At 38.4% G+C, this 18,850-nt stretch overlaps 1 protein-coding gene across 2 annotated transcripts in view; it reads right to left on the reverse strand.

Moving 5' to 3' along the window:
* The window catches only part of LOC140492012 (follistatin-related protein 5-like), a 563,483-nt gene that overhangs the window by 320,035 nt on the left and 224,598 nt on the right, over positions 1–18,850 (reverse strand). The window lies entirely within an intron of this gene.

An 18,850-nucleotide genomic window follows, 5' to 3' on the forward strand; every position in this document is an offset into this window, starting at 1 on the left:
GAATGTTTCAGAATCTACAGAAGTTTAGAAGATGTAAATCCATGCATTCACTATTTCCATGGGCACCTCCTTTGCTACATTGGGATGTAGATTATCAAGCGCTGGAAATTTATTAGCTTTCAGTCACATTAATTTCTCTGCCACTTTTTCTTAGGCTCCTTCAATTTTTCCTTTGCAGCTCTAATGGCAAGTTATTTTTGTGTCTTCTTCTGTGAAGACAGCACTGAAATAGTTGATGAGTTGTTCTTCCATTTTCCTGTTCTCCATGAATACTTCCTCCATTTCAGACTGTGAACGGCCTATATTTATCTTTACTAATCTTTTGCATTTTAGATACTTATAGAAGCTCCTACAGTTTGCTTTAATATTCTTGTAAATTCTCTCTTATTCACTATTTTCCCTGCTTAATCAATCCTTTGGCTCTCCTTTGCTGAATTATAAATTGCTACTTGTTCCTGGGTTTTCTAAATTTTTACTAACAACTTTATAGGACTCCTCTTTGGATATAATAACTTATTTTGTTAACCATATTTGGACCACTTTTCCTGTTGTGTTCTTTCACCTGAAAGGAATGTATAACTGAAAATTATTTAATATCCTACTTAGAATGGTGTATCTCTGACTGTTAAAAAAGGCTGAACATTAAGATGCACTATTAGAATGAATAGTAAGATACAAAAGAATTCAAATATTCATTATGTCCATAAATACTTAATGAATGCAGGTATTAATTTTGAATTATTTTAAGCGTGTAAATGCAGCATCAGTGTTGAACCTTTGATGTACATCTTTACTGCCCAAGCAGAGTACATGCATGTGTTTGGGAATTACAGTATTGCCTCATCTCATACTGTAAATGGTGGATGACTGTCAATGCAATGCTCCATATCTAGCCAGCAGTAATTTAAAAAAAAGGCCATGCTACAATTGTTTCAAATCTCATTTATGGAGTATCAGTAGTTTTCAGCACATTTCATGGACCAGAGATGAATGGTTCTTTTGAAATTTAAACTGACTGTTAAGTTGATATTTCCGTATTATTAATGTGTCACATCAAAATAGATGCTTGGTGTTCTGTTTTGTTTGGAGAAAATAAAAACTGTTTGACATTTCTGTTTTAATGCTATTCCCAAGATGCAATGACAGACTCCAATGTGATTCACACCAACATTTTTGCATACAAATTAAAAATGTCTGCTAGGTATGGTTTGAAAAAAGCACTGCTTTAATTTGATTACGATAACCATTAGACTGTAAAAAAGTTGAATCTATTCACAATTGGCAGAATTACATAGATAATAATCCAATGAAAAGTTGAGACATTAAAATGTGCCTTTAAATAGAACACTGTTTAATGAACATTTTTCTAAAAAAATTGTTCCTGTGCAGAAGAAAGTTTGACCATAGAGTACAGCTACTCTGAAAGGCTTTCAGTCATAAATTCATGATGTAAAATGCATACTTTCGTTCTCTTCAGTTTGCTCTGTTGTATTTCTTACCTTTCTTTTCCCAAAGGCTCATACTGGGAAATGTTTTCATAAGCAGCAGTAGGATTCCAAAAACTCATTCAAACACTCTTTTTCATGTTTGAGTCTTAACTTGCCCAAATGATAGAATGTGCCAGGAAATAGAAAAGCATAGAAAGTGGAGGAAGACATAACTCTGGTGATACATTTGATGTAACCTTGCATTTTATTCATTTGTTACTCTATATTCAATTATATTTGATCAATGATTGCTGTACTATTTAATCTTGAAGATATTTCATGTAACTTCAGGCATCAGATAAATTACACATTATAGAAAGTAATGACTAACCCTCATATATGTGATGTGAAGTCTTTGCTTGATATCTCTCAGTGCCTGACAGCAGACTTTAACTAATTACTTATGTCTCTTCAGCTCATTCAAATCACCTATTGAGGTAGATCAGCATGAGTTTTACATTAAAGAAGAAAATCCACACACCATGCTCTCAAAAGTGCTGAATTTACAAATCAAATTTGCAACAGTGAAAAAAAATGAACCGCTTTCTTCTACGTGAAGAAAGAAAGAATCAGAAAATCTTTGTGACTTATGATGAATGTTGGTTTCCATGGAAGGATATTCCAGCTGGCTTAAATCACCTCCCTCATCTATTATCTTTGTGAAAGCTTGCTTTGTGACAGTCACAGCAGGTGATTGGTTTGTTGTTCAGGCAATCAAATTCCAGGCTCCTTGGAGACAAGGGAAATTGAAAAATCGCAGGAATCCTTGAAAATGAAATTTCTTACAGTTTCCAGTGCAATGGATTAGTGTAAGAAATTTCTCTGATTACAAAACTTTTATTAAATGTATTTCTGATGTAGGAGTTGGCTTGGATATTTTCCAGAACTAAAGCAGAGTTTCTCTTGACAAGCTTCCATCATCTTGTCCTCAAATTGGGTGAAGCTTAGGGGCATACATTTGCTTGCTTGCCTTTGGAAATCATTACATACTGATTTGATTTGTAAGTCAATAGAGTAAATAAAAGGAAGATTAGAAAAACATACTAATTAAGATAGCATAAATTATATAGAGATGTGGAATCACAAGTTAAAGAAAGGTATTTAGTGTTATACATTTAAGTAGTTGTTTGAGGGCTGAGAATCAGGGTTGAACTGAAGCAGCCCTCTAACAGAAAACAAAATAATTAGTTATGGAAATTTTATAAGAGGATACAGATTGCAAAGTGGTTATCAAAGAGGAGTGAGATGTGTAAAATGTTGGCAAGCTTGTTCCATTGGCAGTGTAAAACCTTTTATTGGCAATGCTGTGTAGTCCCAGTGATGAGGGATTGGCAATGAGACAAACGTATTGATAAAACCTGTCTTAGAGTTATTAAGAGTGATATGCCATTCAATCATTCAATTTGCCTGTTTGAAGGGTCTTTATTTTGACAGCTTTTTATTTAGTGATATCTACACTGGTTAAATACTTCAGAATCTCTAGGTCAGCCTAATTGACAGTCAAACTTTGTGCAGGAGGCAAAGCTTTTGCCCATTACAAAACCATTGAATTGTGCAAATCTTGAATGATTCCTCTAAGAATCTCATTGGATGTTTATAAATAATAGAGCTTAAACTCTTTGTGAATTGATTCTACTTTTATTGATTTCTAACTTCTGTATCAATAATATCATATTGCATCTAACTGCTGCTGTGCATTTTCTGACATGCAAATAAATTCTACTTCATTTTAGCCCAAATAAAGATTTGATTGTGCTATATTTCATAGTGACTAAGAGAGCGTGAGGACTGCAGATGGTGTTCTACCTGTCCATTTTCCATCCCACCTGTCCGCTACACGCTCCCCACTGACCTATCACCATCACCCCTCACTTGCAACGATCTATGGGCGGCACGGTGGCACAGTGGTTAGCACTGCTGCCTCACAGCGCCAGAGACCCAAGTTCAATTCCCCCCTCAGGCAACTGACTGTGTGGAGTTTGCACTTTCTCCCCGTGTCTGCATGGGTTTCCTCCCACAGTCCAAAGATGTGCAGGGTCAGGTGAATTGGCCATGCTAAATTGCCTGTAGTGTTAGGTAGGGGGTAAATGTTGGGGTATGGGTGGGTTGCGCTTCGGCGGGTCGGTGTGGACTCGTTGGGCCGAAGGGCCTGTTTCCACACTGTAATGTAATCTAATCTATAACCTTCCCAGCTACCTCACCCACACACCCACTCTCCTATTTACCTCTCAGCACGCTTTGCAACCCTTCCCCCATTCCTTATGAAGGGCTCATGCCCGAAATGTCGATTCTCCTCCTCCTTGGATATTGCCTGTCCTGCTGTGCTTTTCCACACTTTTCGATTCTGTGTTTCACAGTGGACAGCAAAGTATGTGGCACATTCCAAATGGTCCAGGATGCACAATACATCATGTTAAGGTGTTTTGGGTCTGCGACATACTGACCTGGATTTTGCAGTTGGCAGGGCACTTGTTGACCTTGAAGCCTCACTGAGAGATCTGATGATCCACATGGTGAGACTTGTAACTTTTTCATCATGTTTTTTCTTTAAAGAGGATTTCTAGCATTGAGTTGCAGTGAGGCTATAAAACTGACCAAATAGGCAATCACATTAAGGAATTTTTGGAGATAGTTAACCAGGAAAAGCATCAATAACCAAATCACTTTTGAAAATGTTTACACAGATCATAATAAAGGTTGGGACATTCAAATGGGTGAATTTATATCATGATAACTTTTAAAAAGTAATTGAAAAAAACTTTTCCTTTCAAAGTCAAGTGAAAAGCAATAATGTGGTGGTAATGTCAGTGTACGCATCATCCAGAGGCTCAGGTATTCTGGAGATATGATTTCAAATTCCTCAGTTGAATCCAAGCTTTAAAAGAAAATAGTCTAATGGCAACTAGGTAACTACTGTCGATTGTCATAAATACCTATCTGTTTCACTAATGCCTGTTAGGGAAGGAAATCTGCCAGTCTTACCTAGTCTAGCCTGCTTATGACTTCAGACCCATAGCAATGTGATTGTCTCTTAATTACCCTCTGAAAATATTGAGCAAGCCAATCGGATCAAGGGTTATTATGGACAGGCACCAAGTTCCAGCCTTACCAGCAATATCCCACGAGGAATTAAAAAAAAACGAATTAATCTTAATGGAGACATTTAACAACAAATATTTGTGTCCATTTTTTAAAGTTAATTGTTCAGCATTAGATGTTACTTAGATTGCAATTAAAAACCCAGTTACACTTTCACTGAACAAGCTTGACCTCTGATGAGGCGGTTGAAATTTACATGAAGTCTGACCAGGAGGGCTCAGAGTTGGAGACTACCACTCTTTAACCAGCCATGGGACTAGGAGAGGCAGACTCTTGGTGATGGCTAATTTAGCGGCTACCATCATGGATGGTATTCCTATTGAGCTCAGCAGCCCAACCAAATGGTGCTGCTTATCACTGGTGTGGCATCTTAACGACCTCAACATTGCCACCACTATCTGTGGTCAGTGCTGATGTTGCAGGTGTAGACTGAGAGTGTATAGATAACCAGGCACCCTTGAAAACTGACAAATGGGATCAGGATGGGGCTACAGTGAGGCAAGCAGACCCCAGTGTTTATTTGGGGTTGGTGTTGCTGAGGGAAGCCAACACTGTCACTACAGAAGCGAATACTGCCACTGGACGGTGAGGGTCCCTAAATGGGTGATGGAATGCTCAAAGAGGATGGCCCCTACCCAGGGATCATTAACAGGTTGCCAGGTTTCATGAGATTGCTTTCCCATGTGATGACAGGTGCCCCTACCAATGGTAAAATGATCATACGGCAGGAGGGGGTCTTTAATTGGCTCATCAGTGCTCCCAACATGTAGCACGTTTGCCAGCATTCCCATTGCTGGCTCTGCAGCTTGGCAATAGGAAGATATCAAATATGTTTCCGACAATTCCCTGCACCATTTTGCTACTCTGTCCAACTTCTAGCTTGTCATCAGGAGCTAGAGAGTTTATGACCAGTTGCCTCTGGGGAGGAGTTGCCCTCAGCACGGCCTGAGGTGGAAACGTGAATGACAGACCATAACTTCAGGATGTTTGCCTACATGTAGTGTGTGCTGAATCCAGAAGTTCTGTGATAGCAGAAGCAATACTATATATACATAAATGTTCATTAGATGTAATACCATAGGACTAGCATCACAACATGAATTGTCTGGGGTTGGAGGAATGCACTGTCTGGCAGAGTGGTGGACACAGTTTCAATTCGGGTATTTAAGAGAGCATTATTTAAATAGATGCAATATGCAGACTTGTGGGGAAAGGTCACCATGCAACTGTTAGTCAGGAATGTGTCCTGAGATGTTGGTACTGGGCGTCCAAGATGGAGCAGATGGTGAGCTCGAGTCACCAGGTACCTGCTCTAACTTTCATGTTGGGAATTCTCAATATCTTGTATTTGGTAGAATAGGATGCTGCACATTAATGAGATGGTATTTAGTGTTAATGAGGGGATAATGAGTGATAATCCCAATCAAGCATCTTGCCACTCCCAAGTTAAGATGGCATCTCAATATCTGGAACTCTGTTGGAAAATGGGATTTGTTGCTCCCATCATCAAGAAAGTTCTCATCCGATTTCTTATGGTGCTATAAGATTCTGCTCTGCAATTATGATTAGATTCAGCAGGACAATAAGTCTCCAAAATAAGAACAGGTGTTAATGCAACCAAAATATGCACCACATTCTTGAATTCTGTCACTTAGTTAACCTGTGAGCAATTTTATAACCTCTATACATTCAACCTGCTCACCAGGCTTGTAGAGATGGTGTTACATAAGCATGCTTTGGACAATTTCCTAAAGTATACATTCATATCTGTTCATAATCAAACTGGGAGATAAAAAAAAATTGTGATTTAGTTACATGCAACAAAAATTCTACTTCCTGCAAAAAATGGCTAGCTGGATGAAATACTGCCAACAAAAAAAATGATACTTGATCCTATTTACATTTAGAGAATATTTTATAGATTTATCAATGTGCTACTGTATTTCAAAACCAAATCAGAATAGATATTAGTGACTGTATTTTCCCTCAGGTTATAACAGTGCTTTTGTGTGGAAAAGTAGGACACAGCTAAATGAGATCATTATCCTTTTCTCCATTCATTAAAATTTATGATTGAAATGGAAGGAGCCACACATTATGCTTATTCACATATTGAGATGTTATCCAAATAACAAATAATGCTTGGCATTTATACCCAAGCACTGCAGACACAAGGGACATGACAGGATTCCTGATGACCTGTATTAACATTTATCTCAGGTGAGGATTTAAATTATTTAATGATTACAATCTGTGCAGCCTTTAATTGCTGTTTCAAAACTGCCAAACTTAAAATTTAAAGCTGGCAGTATATTTAATGCTTTTTTAAGAAAAAAGATTCAGTTGAAACAGTGACCAACCAACACATTGACTGCAAGCCAAAGCAAAATTCCAACTGATTCATGCAAGGTAAGCTGCCTTTAAACATGAAGAATGCAGGTAGTGGGGACATCTGAGCAGAGGTTCTGGACTCTCACTGGTTGGACAGTGCTATGGACCCAAAGACGTTGTTGGATATTGGCTGTTAAAAAAAAGCCTATCCTGTTCCTGCATATTCTCTACCAACCATTTTTTAGTTTGATTATCAAATCTTTTCCAGGAAAAGTACACAGTTTAAAATAAAGACTTTTTTAAAAAAATGCTGGAAGAACTTGAAGAAAAACTGAAAATACTGGAGAAACTCAGAAAATCTGGCAGCATCTGTGAAGAGATGAACAAGAGTCAATGTTTCGAGCCCTGCGTGACTTTTCTTCACAACTTAAAGGAGCTAGCAAGTAATGGGTTTTATTCTTGTGATAGAGGGGGAGGAGGAGCAATCCTTCTGTCTACCTCAGAAAAGCCATAATTTTCCAACTCCTTTCAGTTCTGAAGAAGTCATACTAGACCTGATGTTTAACTCTGTTTCTCCCTTTGTGGATGCTGTCAGACCTGCTGAATTTCCCCAGCACTTCCAACAAGTGCTTTTATTTTAGTTGAAATAACTTAGTAGGTCGGTAGCATCTCTGGAGAGAAACAGAATTAAGATGGCAGGTCAATTAAGAGAAGCAGAGAATATTATTTTTTTAAGCCAATTGAAGAGATTTGAATTGGTTGGAAGAAGGGGGTGTGAGGGTGTGTCGACTCTCCTGATCCTCGGATGCTGCCTTACCTGCTGTGCTTTACCAGTGCCACACTCTCGACTCTGACCCTCCAGCATCTGCAGTCCTCACTTTCTCCATTATTTAGAAAGGGAAAGGAGGTTAAAGGTGCATAATGGCCTACTCCTACTCCTATGTTCCTATGAAAGGGGGGATTGGGACCTTAGTGAACAGGAGGGGACTGGGAGCTCTGGAGGTTTGGGATTCAAAAAGCCATGCTAATTTTACCCAAGACTTGGGAAATGTGTAGAACCAACAAGCGCATGGGACTCATTGGCATCGGGGATAAAGAAAGCACAGTACTAATTACATAAAGAAGTTAAAAGGAAATGGCAGGAAGGGGTGGGGCTGCATAGAAGATTAAAGATTATTGTGCCATAGGGACAACACCGTAAATGGGAGTATGAAATGTGGAAGAAAAGTAGTGCATCAAATATAGAGCCTGAAACTCAAACAGGAACAATATTGAAGTTTTGTCATATTGGACTGACAGCCAACTGTAGAATAACTACACAAAATGGCTGACACTATGTGCAGAGTAAAATACTGCTTTTCCCTTCGGCAGCTGAATATATTTTTAGGAACTTGAGCTCAGAAATAACGCATCTATTAATTTACACATCAGGCAGTCATTTATTGTTTAAGAATGACCTTTAAAAGTTGTGTCTCAAGTAACCATGCCCCTTACATGGACCTTATAGCCCTTAACAGTGCCCACCTTAGAAAGACTCCATGCCACACGATGTGAGGGCATGACATCTAGCTTCACTGTGATGGATGTGAGGGCTCAGGAATTCCTGGAATAACATTGAATTATCTTCTGATATTCTCTAGGAGTGATATGCTGACAGATCTCACATGGAGATTACTGATGCTAGAGTCTTTGGTGCAACTACAAAGGCAACTTAGATGCAGACAGTGACTACTACTTGCAAAAAGTCCCTGACTATCCAGCCGCTTATTGCAATGCAAACCTTCAAGTCTCTGTAACATCCTTGTAATTATTTTTATACCTTTCCATTCTTCCTACAGCGTGGATGCTATTGATCCTATTGTATTGGAAAACTGGGTGGTGGTCCTCTGGTGACTGTAAGCCAAAGGTTGCGAATTGTCTCCCGCCCAGATGCAGGCTCATTGCTCTTTGAATTGCTATAGGAGAGGAGAAAGGGGCTTGGCGCCTTTGAATTGTCTGGTAAAAAGATTCTTGGTACTGGCTTATGGTGGGGTGGGGTGGCTTTTTGAGTTGCCTCTCCTCATTGAGGGTGAGTGCTTGACCATTCTTTACTTTGACAGACTATTTCACTCTCGAGGTCAACTTAGACAATCCTCATCTTTTTACCAGACAGCAGACTGGCTACAAGCAGGAACCATTAGTTAATAAAAAGAAAGGGATGCTTTGCCTGATACACAATTAAAGCTCAATCTTTATCACCATATGCCCAGATTGCATAAGGTGTCATTTAATCAAAAATATTCAGCAAAGTTTGAATTCAAACACCACCATACACAATTATGTTATTATGTAGAGTATTAATTTGTCCAATATTTTGCTGTCTAAGGAAAATATATGGATTGTCATGACTTGGGGGAAGTTAAAGCTGTACTATATTTGCATACTGTGCACAGAGTAAACCCTGTGATATAGTATTCGTTTGAAGTAGCAAGCTGAGAAACATTATATGCAATAAATTCATTATGTAGACAGAAGAGCGTTAAGTGTAATTATAACTTGTTTGATTATAATAGAATGTGAATATAAAACTTCAGAACAATCATCACCATTTTCTGCAAGCACGCTCATTGTTAAATCAGAAAGAAAAATTGTCAGATGGAGCAGTGAATAAATAATGAGGAATGTTCAGAAATAATGTATTGTAAGTATTATTGTTGCCATGCCCATATTTTGTTGATATTTGAGCTCTACTGTAAATTAAAATTAAATTTCTTTTGTAATCTACATGCACTGTTGTATCAGGATTGACTGGGCTAAATGTTAGTTATATTTAATGGTACAATACCTATCACCTGTCTAACAGACACTGAAGGTCACTCGTGATTTCACTGCTGAGAAGGAATGAGGAGAAAGTGTTTTCAGCTTGGTAACAGAGGCAACCAGAATTGGTCAGGCTCCAACTAGCAGGTTCCTTCTGGGTAACTCATTGACCTTTGTAGCTTATTAATTCAATGAAAGTGGGGCCTGAGGTCCAGTTTCGTATGCATCTATCTTGTACATCTTTGTTAGTACAATTGGTGTGTGTCACCTATTTCTTGCTAGGAATTAGTATAAGTTGAAATTCTCACCCTTATTTTCAGTTTGAACTTTGATTCAGTCCTATAATAGTTATGATGCAATTCTTTAAAAAATATTAGGGTGAAAATTATTTTCAGAGAAAGAATGTTCAAGATATTTTTTCATACATTACAACACAGCAGAATCAAAATGAAGTGCAGTATGGACATCATCCAAAAGGTTAGATTGAACTACTTCAAGGTCAGTTACATTTTGGTTGCTGTTTAAATCTAGGTCAAGACAGGATTACTACTGAGCATAGGTGAAATTCCTTCTCCTTCACAGCTGGAAGCTCAACTAAAGATCATAACTTTAAAATTCTATTCATATCACAGAACAATTTATCCTTCTGACTTTCAATTTACAAGAAATTAATTAAATCTGTTCTCTTTCTGTAGCATGTTAAAAGGCAACAAAGTGCTCTGGTATGTTTATATTTTGAGAGAGGGATGCACTTGGATATTAGTTTGTGAAGCAAGACCAATCCTTCAGCAAGATAAATTGCCTAGGCCTAATACAGAACTTGCATGCTAATCTAGTAAGTGGCATCCTTTCTATTTCTCTTTGTCAGCTGAAAATCCAAGCAAAATGAATTGGAAGAGCCAAGAAGAATACACTTTGTAACAACAAGACAAGAGGAACACCCTGAATACTAAGATAAATGATGACATTATTTTTAATTGGATGTACAGGGAAAACTTGGTATCAAACTGACAAGTGATGTTCACTTGCAAATGTGCTCTGTTGATTACCTTACTTAAATTAACCTGGTGTTTTTGCACCCTACTTTATCTTGTCCCTGTAGATGTATGTTATTTGTGACAGTATTATGCAAATTCACAGCACCTTAATTCTCATGACCGGAAATGTAACTCATTTGAAAAAGTTGCCAAGCATAAATTACAGTCTTGAATAGTAATCACACATTATCTTAGTTGTGAACATTTTAATAGTTGCTTCATTTCCTGAATCTTCTTGCAATTCTGACATCTTTATAATGGCAGGATCTCTGTGATAATTAAGTTAGCAATGGGTAATATAATCATTAATGATAGAGATAGTATAGGTGATATCATGAAATAATTTATGTAATTTTTTTCTTAGTGTCGTACACAGTTCAAGAGAAGGAAACAGCATGGTATAGATTCAAAGGAGTTGCAGGGATATGGCAGAAAGAGATGGCTGAGACACAGATAGGGTGATCTACCAATAAAAAAGACAGCTTGGGAATTTACATAAAATCATGCAATAAATATGATGGCCATGTTGTGAGTTATTTATTTGGTTTAAACCAACTTTTATACAATAAAACAAAAGTTTAAATGCAATCTGTCAATTTTGATGACACTGTAATGAACTTAATTATAAGGATTTTAAAGAAGAAAGGAGAAAACGAACACTTGAAAATTTAAGCGTTATTGTCAAATCATCAACATGACAAAAAAAAACCTCACATTTATATTGGGCTTTAACATGATACACAAACCAACATGTTTCAGAAGGTGTGTTATCAAACAGAATTTGATAACAAGCAACTTAGGAGACTAGGACAAAGACCAAAAGTTTGGTGAAAATGGAGGTTTTAGGCAACTTCTTAAAAGAGAGGTGGAGAGGATCAGAGAGGGAGCTCTGACAGCATTCATTGCCAATGGAGGAACTTAAAGATCACAAAGAACTGTGGACTGAATGAGATTACAGAGATAGGGAGAGGAGAGGCAGAGATTTAAAAGCAAGCATGAGGATTGACTGAGGTTTTCTGGGACAAAGGAAAAAATCATTTAAGCTCAGAGAAATAATTCTCTGTTAACATTTCTGGAATGATGAATACACTAAAAAATTAAATTCCCACTTTTTCATCTTTTTGTTCATGAAAATATACCAGTGACAGTTCACTGAAATGAAGAACTGCACCTAAAGTAGACTGAAATAAACTAAATGCACTCTCCACAAAATAAGTTTATAGCTATTTAAAAAGTCTTTATCTTTGGAAAAAAGGCAAGGGATCATTCATTTTACATTCCCCTCATTTTTCTTTCATTTATATGATTCACGAGGAGAAAGTGAGGACTGCAGATGCTGGAGATCAGAGCTGAAAATTCACTACCTACAAAACACAACAGTTGAATCTTGACAAGAATGGGAAAAAAATGGGCTGGTCAGAAAAAGCAATAGATTACTGATTCGAAAATTCATAGCATTTGTCTTGCAATATAAGTAAAATCTATTGTAGAATGTCTGATTCCAGTAAAACAGATTACACTAAAGAATGCTCATTGGATACCTCATGATTTTTTTTACTCTATAAATGTCTAACTCTGTTCCCAATTAATGGTTGTCAATATTTAAGTGATATATATCTGGAATCCATTTAGCTTCTAGCTTTATTTCATTAAATGAGCACACCAAAGGAGATTAGGTGATGAAAAAGATCCTGTACAAAAGATTTCCTTTGATCTGTTGCTTTTTTTCACTTTTTATCAATGTAGTTTTGTCCCACTTAAGATGTCTCGTTTTCATTGATCTGTTCTGAAGACATAGATTTCAGGAACATTTCTGTTATAAAATGCATAGAAACTAGCACCTGATCACTCTTTGAGAGAATCAGCCAAGGTATTACTGCTGCACATGCAGTTTGCGATAATTTTTCCCAAACCATTGTTTTTCCATTGTACCAAACAGTACTGGTGGTTAGTATCAGGCTTTTTTATCACACAACCTCTCGTATGCTTATCCTGTACCATCAGGATATCTGTGTAGCTTGGGAGGATACTTAAGAAAATGCCTCTAAAGTAGATAGTTTGTGGCAGAGAGAAAGTCATTGTATCTTCAACCCTACTTCTTGACCTCTTGAACTAGTCTCCACTCCCCATCATTTCATCTAGATCATCAACCTTACACTTACCAAAGCTTCTCAGAACTTAAGCTGCCTATGATTCCAGGGACTGCTGGCTGGAACGATAGAGATGCTGGTCAACCCAAGTAGTTGGCAACTCTCTTAAGGTACATTTTTCTCATGGGCAAGGGGTCAGCATCTTGGCTTAAAGCTGTTAATATTGTTCCCAGGATTAAGTTACTGCAAGGCATCAAGTGGCATTATGAGTGGGTCCTTCCTCCAACCTGCAACTTTTTAACAAGGAGAACAGGGACCATGGTACTCAAAATTCCAGCCAATATCTCTTGTCAGGTCAAAAGGGATGATTGCCAGATTAGGTATTGTCAATGTTAAACAGGAATGCAGTGCCTGATATTCTGTTTCTTGAAACAGGAATGTTAACTTAAGAACTCTGCATCTGATATTCCCAGACCATGCTCTCTATCAACAACATTCTGCGACAGGCTACAGCAACTTTCTTAACTGCAATCCGTCCTTGGAAACTTTAATATAATGTTTAAAATGTTATGAAATGAGAGGATCTTTGCACTGAAAGTAGCAGACATGGATGCACTGTAATTCTTAAACCACAATGTGGTCTCATTGTGTGTGGTTCAGCTTATTTATGGAACATCATTGGGAATGACTTTAAATCCTGACACATTACAATGGGGGTAGAGTTTCTGCTTTAGGTATATTAATGCAATCCAGATGGAAATGATAGAAATAAAACAAAGCATCGGGACATTTTAAATGTGGGTTAGGATAAAAACTTGAACTTTGTATTTCATATTGGTTCAAGCCGCAAGAAAAGTGAAATGCTAGACATCAAGAAAAGAAAATCTGATTTTCCACCCAAGGCTTTAAAAGCGAGATGAGAATCTCACTATTGAGTGACAAGGGGCCAATTTGCATCATTAACATCTCATTACTACTTAATTTCACCTCATTTAAATGCTATTTGCTACTTTCCAAGGCAATGGACAGAAACTAAACGGTGATCATTCCCGACATGAAAGTCTGAATGAGTACCTGGTGACTGTAGCTCACTGGCAACTTCTCCAGACCAGCACCTCAACCAGCATTCCTGAACATTTCAGGACAGTGACCACCTGCACCATCTGTCCACAGAGACTGGCATCAGCGAAGCTTCACCAGATCAAGGCACATTTGGGATTCATTTATAACACAATCCAGTACTTCAAGGCTGCACGTCAGAGTTCATTGCCATCTTTTATTGCGCTGATGCTGCCAGTTTGTCCGGTATGTAGGGGCAAGCACCCATTTCAAACATCAGAACCTGGTGCAGCTGAAGGCTTTTATCTTACTTCCTTTGTGCGCATTCATTTTTTGAAGATTCACAGCATCTCTGACTTGCTTGTTAGTCCATACAGATAACCAGACATCTTGTCATATTTGATAATAACAAACAAGGAAGGGGGACTATGACCATTCAGGGGTTGGCCCATCTTCAGTCAGGAAAGATAATGAGGTGTCCTGAGTAGGAAGTGCGGAGGGCAGGAAGGGTTAGTTGTTTGAGGAGATGGTTGGGTGAGAATCATTGAGGAAGACTGTTGCATGCAATACGGTGATTGGCAGACCATGAATCTTGGTGCGAGTTGCATGTAAAGGCAGGATTAGAGTGATGTGAAAAAGCAGAGAGAAAAAGGTGGCATTTATCCTTGCAGAGTGCAAAAGGCAATTAATATTCTTCCAGGCATGCTGCATATTGCTCCAGACCAATGGACACTGCTCCAACCCGGGTGATCAGTTCAGACCAAGTTGATAGTATTTGACATGGTGCACAGGAAGATCCTAAAAATGGTGCGTGTGGTGTGAATGCCAGAAGCTTGTGGAATTAGTGAACATTTCATTGCAGCTGATTGCATGATAAGAGTAATGGCATTGTGGCATGGTGCATCCTTAATGAGGTAAGCAGCATAAGCAGAGTAAATGTGCTTGAGAAATGCTCTAGGGCTCACTGAGGGAAAACCTCCATGAAACTTCTTAAAATTGACACTTTGTCAATTTTTTGGAATATTTAATTCAGTTTTGTTTAGTCACCTTTAGTTATTCTACACTTGCATGCATTACCTTATATTGGCATTGGAATAATAAAGGGCCATGATGGTTAGTAAATGCATCTTGGGTTGACATGGCAGGCCATCGAGGGGGTTAAAGGCCATAGTTTATGTGAAGTTTGTGCAAAGGGGTGAAGGGATGGTGAAAACTGAAGGTTGGAGACACTCCTTATGTTTCATTCTTCTTTTTTAGATTTTGAATGGAGTGACAAAGTCCCAAAACAGACCATCTGTCTAGTCGACCTCAGCAACTGATATCATCCTCACTAATTTTGGGGCGTCCAGCCCTGACTATAGCACCCGCTGCTCTATTCTCCAATGAAAACCTGAGGTCCAGATAGCCATTTTAAAAAGTCTCACTTGCCAGAAATTCTGATTCTGTGCACAAAACTCACAAAGATTCAAGCCCGTACTTTACACAGAGTGAGTACACATTTGGACATTTACTAACATAATGACTTAACTATCACATGGCATAAACAGATCAGGTGATATATGATTTATATTCCATTCACTTTCTCCTTTTTAAATCATGATGAATAGTTCCTCTTTTTAACTGCAAACATTATGAAACAAGTTACCTTCCATGTGAACTAACTAGTTTGATGTTATTCACCAACAAAGAAAAATATTAACTTCTAAGTATACCAGGGTGTCATTCTCGATGCAATGGCAATACAATTTTCTCGCAGTCACAAGGGTTCGAGCCCTATCTCAGCACTTAATCAAGACTGACACCCTCTTGTAAAACTGAGGGAAGGTTACACTATCAAAGATGTGGAGGTGCCAGTGTTATGATCCTGCTTCACAGCTACATAATGAAGGAGAAGTGCTCCAAACGCTAGTACTTCCAAATAAACTATAACCTGGTGTTGTGTGATTTTTAACACTATCAAAGATGCTGCCTTTCCAAGGACATATTAAGCAAGCCCAAGTTTGCCCTTTGAAGTGGACATAAAAGATCTTATTGCACTATTTGAAGAAGAGCAAGGCTTTTGGCCAATATACAGCATGATTAGATTAGATTAGATTACTTACAGTGTGGAAACAGGCCCTTCGGCCCAACAAGTCCACACCGCCCCGCCGAAGCGCAACCCACCCATACCCATATATTTACCCCCTACCTAACACTATGGGCAATTTAGCCTGGCCAATTCACCTGACCTGCACATTTTTGGACTGTGGGAGGAAACCGGAGCACCCGGAGGAAACCCACGCAGACACGGGGAGAACGTGCAAACTCCACACAGTTAGTCGCCTGAGGCGGGAATTGAACCCGGATCTCTGGCGCTGTGAGGCAACAGTGCTAACCACTGTGCCACCGTGCCACCCACATGATGCAAGTCATGTTACTGAAAATCTGTCTATATGGTAATTTATCACAAGGACAGATCAGAGGCTGGAAATTCTGGTGTATCATAACAAGAGAGCAGGACTCTAGAATACTTACATACTGAACTTTTAATGACAACATGAGTTTTTCAATAAGCGGTCACACAGGCAAAAGATGATAGCAAATATCTGGAGAGGAACCCTAAACTGTCACACGTGAAGGTATCAAGAGAACTTTAAGAGAAAATATTTCAAGGGCAAGAGGTGAGTCAAAATAATCTTGTCTGTGATCTCCTGTGGTTACAGAGATAATGAGGGGGGCATCTGCAAATCCTCCTAGAAGAAAGAAATTTCCTGTGGATCATGTAATAAATTGCAGATGATGTGGTTTTCAAGGAAATACAAATGAAAGGCTAAACAACCAAATGCAACCTCTGGTTCATGTGTGTAAGTCACAGCTTGAGGAGATTAAATACCCTTGCAGTACAGGTAAAAATAAAAAGATTCTCTCATTCTGAGTGCTTCAGGGCAGTCTCCATTGAAAGGAAAGAGGGCAAAATAATTTCAGCTGACCTGCAAAGACAAGCATCTCAAAATCAACTCTTGCCTAAAAACATCCCTGCTAATCATATCACTCAAGGTAATGGCTAAAACATCCTAAACTTTATGCTTCATGGAACTCAGAGTTGTTCAGTTTTTTTTTAAATTATCATCTTTTTTGGACTCAACTTTCGTTTCTAATCTTCATGGATACATATTACATTATCATTTCCTCTTGTACTACACAATTCATTAACTCATTCTTTTGTTAACTCAAGAAGATATGGCTGAGTTGGTTCCTTTTTAATCATGCATTTATTTGGTCTCAGGGAAACACATCTCCAAGGGAAGAAATCTTTATTTTTTAAGTTGTTGTGACCATAAAAGGGATAAATAAAGGAAAGCAGCCAGTCCATCCTTCCTCACTGAGAAGCATGACAATTTGGGATTTCCAGTCAATAAAAGTAACAGTTTGGTGACCATCACAATGATACTACTCATAGCAGCGATTAGCTTACTTACTGACTTCTTGAAGAATGTCCACATTGTACAGGGGACAAGTCAGGAATGTTACAGAATACTTTCCATTTGCTAAGACGAGTGCAGCTCCAACAACACTCAAGAAGTTCAAAGCCATCCAGAACAAGCAGTCCACTTGATTAGCATCCCATTTATCACCTTCAACATTCACTCTCTTCACCCACCAATGTACAGTAGCAGCAGTGTGTACCCTCTACAAGATTCAAAAATATCTTCTAAATATCTGACCTCTGCCTAGAAGGACAAGTGTGGCAAATAATGGAGACACTACCACCTGTAGGTTTCCTTCTAAGTCACAGACCATCTGACTTGGAGCAATATTGCTGTCTTTCACTGCTATTACAAAACTATGAATCTATCCACTCCCAACGGACTGCAGCACTTCTAAAAGTCAGCTCAACAACACATTCTCAAGGGGAGTTAGGGATAGCCATAAATGCTGGCCTCGTTAGTAACACCCACATCCGATGCATGAAATAAAATCTCATAGGAAAGATATATTGGCCTTGAAGGGAGAACAACATAGGTTTAGAAAAATGACACCTTCACTTCAGGGGTAAAGGCATTAGGAGAAAGTTTTCAACTTAGGCCAGTTTCCTCCAGCATTTAGAAGGTTAAAGGGTGATCTGATCTAAATCTTTAAGATAATAACCATAAAAAGACTGGATAGATATAGATAAATAATTTTCACTGGTTGGAGATAATCGAACTAGGGAACATAGTCTAAAACTTAGGGCTAGACCATTCAGGAGAGATGTTTGGAACACTTCTATCTACAAATGGTAGTACAGGTTTAAGAGCTCTTTTCCCAAAATGACAATTGGTGCAGGATCAGATGTTAATTTTAAATCTGAGATATGTAATTTTTTGTTAAGCAAAGGCATTAAGGAATATAGGCCAAAGGCACATGTGTGGAGTTAGGCTACAAATCAGTCATGATCTCATGGAATGATGGAAAGGCTGGAGGGGCTGAATGACCTCTGGAAGTTGTGTGAGGAATCATCCTGAGATTGTAAATGTTGTCACAAGAATTCAAGTTCTCTTTTTTGCTGTTCGCACATTTTAAGTCTTGACAAAACAAATAGATAATTTTACATTTTCTCTAAGCTCTGATACATACTGTATAATCTATTTGGAGGAGAAAGTGAGGACTGCAGATGCTGGAGATCAGAGCTGAAAATGTGTTGCTGGAAAAGCGCAGCAGGTCAGGCAGCATCCAAGGAACAGGAGAATCGACGTTTCGGGCATAAGCCCTTCTTCAGCCATTCCTGTTCCTTGGATGCTGCCTGACCTGCTGCGCTTTTCCAGCAACACATTTTCAGCTCTGTATAATCTATTTACCTCATGAAAATAATAAGAATAAAAAACAATGTTGTGCCCATTTTACACAGAAAGGATCCGAAACTGGATAAAAAAACAAACTGTCAAAGGATGTGAAATGTTTTGTTTGGCTGAAACTAAAAGCTGATGTT

The sequence above is a fragment of the Chiloscyllium punctatum genome, chromosome 20 (assembly GCF_047496795.1).
Source record: "Chiloscyllium punctatum isolate Juve2018m chromosome 20, sChiPun1.3, whole genome shotgun sequence".
Taxonomy (NCBI): domain Eukaryota; kingdom Metazoa; phylum Chordata; class Chondrichthyes; order Orectolobiformes; family Hemiscylliidae; genus Chiloscyllium; species Chiloscyllium punctatum.